The sequence below is a fragment of the Sinocyclocheilus anshuiensis genome, unplaced genomic scaffold (genome assembly GCF_001515605.1).
Source record: "Sinocyclocheilus anshuiensis isolate Anshui unplaced genomic scaffold, SAMN03320099.WGS_v1.1 scaffold1360, whole genome shotgun sequence".
NCBI lineage: Eukaryota > Metazoa > Chordata > Actinopteri > Cypriniformes > Cyprinidae > Sinocyclocheilus > Sinocyclocheilus anshuiensis.
In genome coordinates this window covers 77,943-88,149 of record NW_015546110.1, presented here as the reverse complement: position 1 = coordinate 88,149, position 10,207 = coordinate 77,943, and the positions used below count along the sequence as shown (strand labels likewise).

General features: G+C 36.9%; 1 long non-coding RNA gene and 1 pseudogene across 2 annotated transcripts; both read right to left on the bottom strand.

Annotated features, from left to right (window-relative positions):
* Nucleotides 1-10,207, bottom strand: part of LOC107700651 (integrator complex subunit 8-like) — a 34,460-nt pseudogene that overhangs the window by 13,177 nt on the left and 11,076 nt on the right.
* On the bottom strand, nucleotides 4,290-5,545 carry LOC107700652 (uncharacterized). 2 transcript variants are annotated; one of them, XR_001635567.1, is made up of 4 exons: nucleotides 5,450-5,545; nucleotides 4,706-4,847; nucleotides 4,519-4,588; nucleotides 4,290-4,410 (listed from the first exon to the last, which is right to left on the bottom strand). It is a non-coding gene; the product is annotated as an uncharacterized LOC107700652 (long non-coding RNA). The 2 variants fall into 2 exon arrangements; XR_001635566.1 differs by lacking the exon at nucleotides 4,290-4,410 and having other exon boundaries at nucleotides 4,431-4,588.

The window sequence follows — 10,207 nt, the reverse complement described above, 5'->3', positions numbered from 1 at the left end:
TATATATATATATATATATATATATATATATATATATATATATACACACATATATACACACCTTGCTACGTGTACTGTGTTAGGCTAACCGAGACTTGTCATTTGCACTTATATATTGTTGCTCTTTTGTTAGTTTTGACTGCTTTTATTGTCCTCATTTGTAAGTCGCTTTGGTTAAAAGCGTCTGCTAAATGACTAAATAAATAAATAAAAATAATACCATGTATCCGCGGACCCTGCTGACCAGGTCGGGTGGAGGTCTCTCCATGTTGCCTTCGGCAGCGCCTGCCTCGTGACCTCTGACCTCCATCAACAGCAGCTCGTTGAGCATGACCTGACGCAGCTTAGGAGAAAACTCTGTCACCAGCTCCAGGCACGCCGTGAACAGCTGACGAGCGTGTGTAAAATCCTGCAGCAGCCAAAGAGACAAAAAAAGTGGCTCAAACTACAAACTAAAAGAAAGCTGACATGTGAAAGTACAATATATAAGCCTCGGTGTAATCTTTAATTCAAAACTTTCATTTCTGCACTGTCTCTTCATGTGCCGCTTTGTAAAAACAAACTAACATAAAAGAAATATTTCCCAGAAATAAATCCCGGCTAAATTCAATTAAACTGCCTCCGTTTTTCAAGTGAATTACAAAAACGTGGCACCCATACCACATGAATACAAATGATAAAATTATTTATTTGAACTGAGAATTCTTCGGTTTCTTTGGGACTTAAAAGAGAGGTTACTCTACAATAAAAACATACTGCAAGCTTCAGAACTCAAAACTAACTCTACAATTTAAAAAAAGAATTATTCTTTTCTGCCCTTCTGAAACACCCAGATTTGAAATCGGGAGACATCCTGTAAACACCATGTTGCTAATAAAATTAGTGCAAATTCACATACATACAACATCTTCTGTAATCAAGTAATTATTGTACTCTTAAAACTATAGACCGAAAATTAAGCAATTAAGCAAGCAAAAGCAATTACCACATGGAAACAGACGGATGCAATTATTGTGGTTGCATTGTTTCAAGCTGACTCTACAGCTCTATCTCAATGCTTTAAACTCGAGTATCAAAACACATTACATGCTGTAAAGGAGGTCATGAATACACTGTGATGCGTTTCTGCAACAGGTAAAGCCCCTTTCACTTCTGTTTTTCAGAAAGTGAAAATAAGGATGAAAATGTTTAATTTTTAAAAATATTGGACCTTTTTTGGTGCAGAGAATTTGCAAAAGTGTCACATTTAGATTTATTCATTTGATAGACGCTTCTATTCAAAGCAACTTACAGCTGAGGAATACAACAAGCAATTTTATGCATTTCAGGGCTTTTGCCGAAAGCATGTAAATGTGAAAGTCATTTTCCTTACACAGTTTAAGGGATTAAGTGAAAACAGATTAATTTGGGTTTCTGTAGTAGGATGCATCTTTAGTGGGCATGTAAGCGCAGATTTTTGAAAAGTTTGCATGTGCATGGAAATGATTAGATAACTAAAGTAAAGCAAAGGTGTAGATAAAGCTGTTTATTGATCTAGATGACTGTGTTCCAGGCACATCACTAAAATAGTGCAATCAACATGAACATTGCTTTTGTGCCTTTAGCAGCTTTCGGTTCAAAACCGTCTTTCTGGTGTGCATATAAGCATACTGAATCATGTTGAAGGGAGTCTTGTTCAGATACACACCTTTATACTGATGCAGTGCAGACCCTTGGCCATAAGGATGTACACCAGGTCTCTTGTCAGGTTGTCTTTTATTGCTAGTATGACGTTTACATAGTCAACAGGAACCTCCCACTACAGGAAGAAATACAGTTGCAAGACTTAAAAAGATGTTGCAAATCACAATGTCAACAACTCTTAATTTATTATTTTTGAAAACTGACAAGCATTTGTCATGAATTGACCTTGCAAATCAATCAAATAAATTCGAGTTATTAGTTAATTTGCTGCAAAATCCTGAAAAAAAACAGCAACAAAGCACTGAACCCAGTCTGTTACTCAATCAGCACTAATAAAAGACATAAGACTAGATTATCTACATCATTTCATGTTTTAAAGGTGCACTAAGCGTTTTTGCCAAATGATGTTGATATTTTAAGGAACCAAAACAAACACGCCCATAGCCCAACAGGACCTCGCCCCTATTTTGATATCTCCGCCCCACATGTACGTACACAACCCTGGAATGACGACGATCGCGGAAACAAGCGAAGGTGACACACACAAGCATATTCAAACAAAAGTCAACGCAGATCAATTGTGTGAAACAATGCAAAATCAACATTACTCACCTATCAAGAAGAAAAACAACGCAGCCCTGGCGTCCGATTCGAGCCCTTCCTGCTCTTTGAGTTTCTCTCCAGCGCTGGAAAGCTGCTCCGATATTTACGAGGGTCCTACCTCTTGCCTGATCATAACCCTTCTTTTTAATGTTTTGTTCCTCCGATATTTTCCTTTTTTTTATCTTCCAATTCTCTCTATCTATAGTCGATCTGCTAATATCCGTCTGTGCACTCAAACGGAGCGCTCTCTGTCTCTAGGCCTGGGCGATATGGGCAAAAATTCATATCTCATAATTTTTTGGCCGATTTGCGATATATAGTATATATCTGTATTTTCGATTTTGTATCTGGATTTTTTTTTTTATCTGTATTTATTATATATACTTTACATACCGCCCAATGTTGTCCAGCAAAACAATATTAAAGGCTATGAAAACTAATAAAGTGAATTAACAATGTAAGCCTATATATTATGTGCAAAAAGGGTCAAAATCACATTTCATTCTAACATTGAAACATTACAATCTAAAAACTAAAATAATGCTTTTAAAGCAGAAGTTAAATTCAAAAGCACAGACTTGTATTAGGCTATTTTGATTACCCCATTACAGTCACTTTACAGTTAGTGCTATCTTAAAAATACACTTACTTGTAGGTTTAAAATTCTACACATCACATTGTCCAACTACAAATATTTCAGCGAAATGTATATTTTAGTCAGAGTTATTGCGCTCCTATTTCATTGCGCTCTGTCTGTTTGGTGCGCGGCGGCGCTCGTTCACTGAAGTCTGTGAAGCTTAGCGGAGAACCCCAAAGTAAAAGCTCATGCACTCCTGACAGCAAAATGGAAATATTTCCATGGCTTTCTAACATTTACAGATGGAGAATATACCTGTGAAATGTAAGTTATGCATTCAGGAAAACAGCACATCACAGACACATTAAACAGCTCAAGTAGAGTCTCTGTCAGTGGCACGCAGTGTTTCTGTCAGAACTATACCAAACTATAAACTATACTATATCTTACAAGTTTTTTAAAGCCCTTAATACAAAGCTCGTCACATGTTTAGAACAAATTAGATTATGCACTTTCTCCGCAGCGGCTGAGTCTGTGTCCTCCACTATATTTTTCAGATGCTCTCGTATCAAACTACTGTATATCGATATAAACGGTATGGGCTCATACTGTATCGCTTATAAAGAATATATCGATATATTGTACAGACTCGATATACCACCCAACCCTAGCGCTCTCTTCTCTCTATCATTAAAAGACACGCCCCTCACTGCTGATTGGCTACAAGTAGGGATGCATGATATTGGATTTTTGCCGATATCCGATATGCCGATATTTTTCAACTCCTTTTGGTTGATACCGATGCCGATATACTTCCTTTTGTTTGGAAACAACACCAAGTCTCTCTTGTGCAGAAATTATAAGCAAAACATTTTTAATTTTGGTTAGTTTTTAACTAGCAAAAGAGTTGTAAAAATTCTGAAAATCTTTTAGAGCTTATGATTTGTTTAAAAAAGAAAACATATTACCTATTAATGAATAAATCAGTGTATATAAAATTATTCAATTTACAATTGTCATGCTTGTGATTTTTTTTTTTTCATGTAAGCTATAACTTCTGACCTTTAAATCAAAGCATACTCATTATTTTATGACATCAATTACTGCTTTATTTAATTGTTGTGCTGCTTAATTTTTTTTTGGAACCTGTGATACTTTTTTCAAGATTCTTTGAATGAAACGTTAAAAAGAACAGCACCTAAAAAATAGAAATCTTTACTATCAATTTTTATCAATTTAACATATCTTTGTTGAATAAAAGTGTTAATTCCTTTCAAGAAAGAAAAAAAAAATATATATAGAAAACTGGTATTTTAAACTGCAGTAATATTTTACAACATTACCATTTTTTCTGTATTTTTGATCAAATTAATGCAGCCTTGATAAGCATTAGAAACTTCTTTAAAAACATTAAAAGTCTTCCTGAACCCAAACTTTTTCTTTAATCTAAAATCCAATGATGATACATGATATAAAAAAATAGTTCCTGTTTATGCAGACTGCTGCAGCATTTCCCCTCCCCCATGTGAAATTCACTTCAAACAAATCTACCCTTGAAAAGCACGTGAAAGCAAAGAAAAAGACATGAATCGGATAAGTCAAAAGTCTGGCAAGGTGAAAAGTTTTTTTTTAATGTAAAATGTAAGGGTGCTCACTTGATGAAAATGGCGATTTTCCTCTTGCTTGTTTCAGACCTGTGCTCCTTATCCAGTGACCTGTACACACCTGGAGAGAGCAATAGACAGCACTTTATTTCATCAGAAAACCATGTGAACTAGATCAGTTTAGTAAAGGATCAGAGTGTGTAATGTATATGATTCAGTGATGCAGCAGGGTTTATACCTCCAGCAGAAAACTGATGGCGTTTTTGCTGGGTTTGAGGAGCAGCTGATGGAAGGACACACTGAGGATGCCACCCTCCAGTGCATCTCTCACTGCGTTACACACACACAGTTTATGACACACTTCCTCCAGAGACCTGTCCCTGTCATTTAAAACACACAGACACACAAACAGTATATTGAAGGAATATACAACAAGCTCTATGGACAGCGTGTGTGGCATGTCATTTACCACATTTATTTACTACACTTATAATGGAATTCTATGAGGAAAGACATCCAGGGAGTTTATAAGCAAAATATACTACAGCTTTGATTACATTAATTCTGTAAGAATTTTGTAGAAGGAAAACGGGTTTGTATCTTCTTATTTTGAACCCTTAAAGAAGGGGGTAGAGGAAATGTCTGTATTTCATTTCTGGCTTAAAAAGGGGAAAAGGGATGTACACAGATGTTTTATACTGTACTGTCAAATGCAGTGATCTGCATGGTTGCCCTTTGCTTGCTAGGCTTTCATTGAGTTCACAAGAAAATTAAGCTGTGATCACAAGAAAACAACTTATGCAGTGATCAATCGAAAATAAGAAAGAAAAAAAATAATAATCCATCGCCTCTTAGGGCTTCCGTGAAACACATTCCATACTGAGGAACGAGTCTCTGAACATTTGTGTGGAGATAGATGGTGATAGATTTAAATCCTAAACACACATACAATCATCCATTGAGCATCTAAACAGCATCTCACCCTTGTTGAAGCTTGTGCAACAGCTCTAGCTGAATTGAATGTCTGAAGCTGTTGGGTAGACTGAGTGTAACGTTGTCTCTGATGAAGGCCTCGATCAATGCCTACAACATGAAGACAGAAAACAGAGACAGTAACGGTTACTGTTTTATTTAATCAGAAACACAGTCTAAATGTTATTTGTGTAGGCTATTTTACTTTTAATTTAATTAGAAGTAGGCCAACCGCGCCCCCTACAGATTAAAACTCCTTACCGTTACTTACACTGTTGACTCTGTCATACACAAAACGCGTCATTCTGTACATGTTTTTCTCAGTTTAAATGCAGTGATCCAATAGAGTGAATCTAATCACCATTCAGGCAAAACTTTGCTTCAAGAATGAGTCACACTGCTGAAGTGATCTAATCACTAGCACACCCTGAGCACATGTGAGTTAACGTATTCCTCTTTTCGGTAAGACATATCGGCATCATTTTTCATATCGGGCCACTGCCGATATTTACATTTAAAGCCATTATCGGCCGATTCCGATATCAGTCCGATAATATCGTGCATCCCTAGCTACAAGTGTGTTTTGGGACTTGGTCCGACACTGCGGTCAAAAGCGTTTTTCAAAAATTGCTTAAAGCACCTTTAAAATGAGGCATAATGGCATTAAAATCATAATGTGACCTCTGATGGTCTTTCCTGACCTTACTATTAACCCTCCAGAAGGGTCGTTCGGCCATCCCGTGCAGCTCGATGAGGAATTGTCGGATGTGTCGAGGATCCAGTGACAGAATGAGCTGCTGTTCAAGCTGACTGATATTCACACTGGCAGACGCTGGTGAGAACATAACACAAAGAACACATCACCCAACAGCAAGAACAGTTCTCCAGATCACGAAATCTTCATGTAATTCATATGGTCATGATTTAACGTCTGCCCTCCAGGATGTACCGGGTATATCGTAGAATGAGGGCAGTTGTTTGGCACTGAGGTTGACTGTGGCTGAGCTCTTCCTCATCTGCTCCATCAGGATCTTCTTCTCCTCATCGTGAAGGAGTTCCATGAAGAGTTTATGAGATGAGACCATGAAGGCCAGAGAAATATCTTCCAGCCTGTTACAAACTGTCCTACAACGAAAACAAACTAACAGCTATACGTCATGGAATCTTTGTAGTATAGTATTTTCACACAATGATACAATTTAAAATAAAATACAATACAATAGCTAGCACAAGAAAATGGTAAACAGTTACAAGACCTAATATATAAATACTTATATAGATCATACATAATCTAAAATCCAATTATGACCTTGTGCAACAGCTCTAGCTGAATTGAATGTCTGAAGCTGTTGGGTAGACTGAGTGTAACGTTGTCTCTGATGAAGGCCTCGATCAATGCCTACAACATGAAGACAGAAAACAGAGACAGTAACGGTTACTGTTATACAAATTCACATTCCACCAACTGCACAATCATGTCAAGCTCCAGTCAATGTGTGGCTGAGGTTTATATAGGTTATAGGAGGAACAAAAAATCAGTTATGCAGATTTATGTCTCTACAGTGGACTTGACCTTTTACCAACCAGAAATGTTTCTTATAAGCAGTATAATATTTTTTATAAACAGTATGCTATGATAGAGAGTGCTGCCAGGGTGGAGTATGAAATATGCTCTATGTTGAAGGGTTCAACATACACCAAAAACAAAAAGCTGGATAACCACTTTATGACATATCCCAAAAACGTTCAAGCTGGTAGTTATCAAACCCTTATCAAAAAGCCCCAGCTAGTCCCATGAGAAGTGGTTAATTGTAGAGCAATCTCAAATGTCCCATTTATGTCTAGTAGTAGTGTTGCCCTAACCAACTGTTCATTTCTGCAGAACCGTTTTCTGTGAAGAGTTTCCTATCCAATTGCTACCAGTTTGTTTGTGTTAATTGTGGGATGGAGTACGGAGTACCACAGGGTTCAGTATTAGGTCCTCTACTATTCTCTTTGAATATGCTTCCCTTGGGAGAGGTTACCATGGCAGGAACCATGGCATTAGTTTACACTTATGCAGAAGATACTCAGCTTTGTATTTCCACCAGTCCTACCTCAATAGACCTTTATCACACTTCCTATATCCGGTAAGTGAAGCAGCGTCTCGCCACTTCCGGTCCCATCGCAACGCAATCAAAACTAATGGGCGAATCCTCTCTTTCCTTTATTTTTTTCTTCTCTTGCTACTGCTGGTACTGCAGTGTACCTGGCTGCTTTAATTCTAAACAATGACAAACTGCCTAAGTTTTCACGATTTTCTGACACAACACGATTTGAGGAAAGCATGGATGAGACTGATGCAGAGGGATGAAGGTCCTTCTCAAATATTATGCGGGAGAATGTTCGTGCGTAGTATGCATTTTGAAACTGAGGATGTTTAGGGCTACATCTCATATCTTCAACCTGCTGAAATGTTCCTATCAATATATTTCCTTACCAAATGTGCATTCTGAATAAATACATTTATTTCCCAACTAACCTGCTGCAGTCAAGTTTGTCTTTTCATTAACAATGTTTTTTCTTACTGATCATATTTCATACCTGTTTACATTTTTTAAATGTATTTGACTAAACACCCTTACAAAAATTAACCATGGTTTTATTATAGTAAAAAACGTAGTAACCATGTTTGTTTGGGGGTTTTTTCGTGGACTGATTTCCATTTGTATTACCACAGTTTTACTACACATACTATCGTTGAACTATGGTTAGCAAAACCCATGGTTAATTTTTGTAAGAGCAGTATTAAAATAGAAGTTGCCTTAAAGAAATTTTTCAATGTTAAACATTTAGGCTAATTAATCTTAAACAGTATAATGCATTGACAGCATGATTTTGAATATTAATTAAGAATTTTGGCATAAATACATGAATTACAAACAGTGAAATGACTGTGAAAAATGACAGAATAATGACTAAAATTTAATACAAATTAATAAATATGTTCTGATCTTTTTCATCAGGTCTAGCACACACTGCAGCATCACAGTCACTATTAAACGAGCACTGTGTGGTGAAATCATCTCGCATGTTTACGAGCCAAGGCTTTCTCAGATCGGCTTATGTTGGATTAAAACTACAGGTTCCGTTGAGTTTAGAAAATTCTGTGCACAGTAATCATCAGAATATCTATTCACCTGTCTCTGAAAATGAACGGATTTTGAAATCATCCAGCAGATGCTCATTTTAACAGGTATTTATTCAACTAGGTGATTAGGAAGAATTGATACACTGCTTCGGCGAGCACTTTCAGTAATCAATTCCGCTGTGATAAAGGTCTATTCTCCAAGTTAGCAAGCAGATGCATTAGTAATATCAAAGACTGGATAGCTAGTAATTTCCTACTTCTGAAATCTGACAAAACAGAGGAATGTATTAGTTAGGTATTAGTTAGCCTGAAAACCTCTGAACATAAGACAATAAAACAATGTTTTTGATGGATTTACTGTTACACAGACTTCCACAGTTAAGAACCGTATGTCTGATAGAAATCTGTTCTTTGACAATCATATTTCCAATGTTATTAGAAGACTTGTTCTACCTTATAAGTGTTGCTACACTAAGATATGCTCTCTGTTTCTGATGCTAAAAAGCTCATTTATGCATTCTAGACCTTAATACTGAAAAGTCTAACCAAATTCTGCAGGATTACTTGAAAACTACAGGCAGGCGTGTTTGATTCTTTTCCATTTGGCTCCTTAACTATAGACCAGTCATTGTTTAGGACTCAGAGACACTCTCTCAGTTTGAGCATAAACTAAAGGCCTATTTTTTTATTAGTCCAGCATACACCTATTTAATTCATTCATACCTCACTGTTATTCTTCATTATTCAGGTCCTCTGGAATTGAAAACATCTCTCATATACTACAAGTCTGCTCTAAATGATTTAACATGATCTCTAAGGGAATATTAGTCTTTTGCATTTCTTCCTATCCTTAGGAGACATATCCAGCAGATCCAGCTCTGGCCCGGCTTCATGTTGCTCTTTGATGCAAGGGGCATCTCTACGATCAGTGTCTGCATCTATTTAGTCTTCTTCAATAAAATGCACAGAGAATAAACTACTATACTGCTTCCAGATGTACACTACACCTACCTGATGAACCATAATGTTCAATCCTGAATAGACTTTAAATAATTGGCCCGCTGGTGTAGCCTGGTTTCTATTAAGGCAGTGGTCTCAAACTCAGTTCCTGGAGGGCCACAGCTCTGCAGAGTTTGGCTCCAACCAGCTCCAAATCACACCTGCTTGGAAGTAGAGATCGACCGATATATCAATTTACCGATATTTTTCCCGATATTTAAGCATTTTACAATAATCGGATATCGGTTTTGTAATATCGGATTCACCGATAAACGCCGCCATCTTGTGGATGTTTTGAGAATTGCGCGCAGGATCACCATTGCAGCACGTCTGAGAGGAAACAAGACAACAACAACGGCGTGCACAGTTACTTGATTTACTGTAGTTAGTCAACTTTATTTAACATAACAGCCATTAATGCACAAATTAGATGTATTACATAAATGCTTGATATGTAGTTTATGCAGCTTGGCTCGAAGAAATAGAGACGAACTCACGGAGTCACGTAAAATAATCCATCAAGTCCTGTCTCAATAAAGACGTAACTTTGCGTGAATTAAATCATATGCAACCATGAATGGGCGCATTTTGGAAATAAAAGTGCTGAATTTAATTCGCTCTCTGTTGTCTATGCTCATC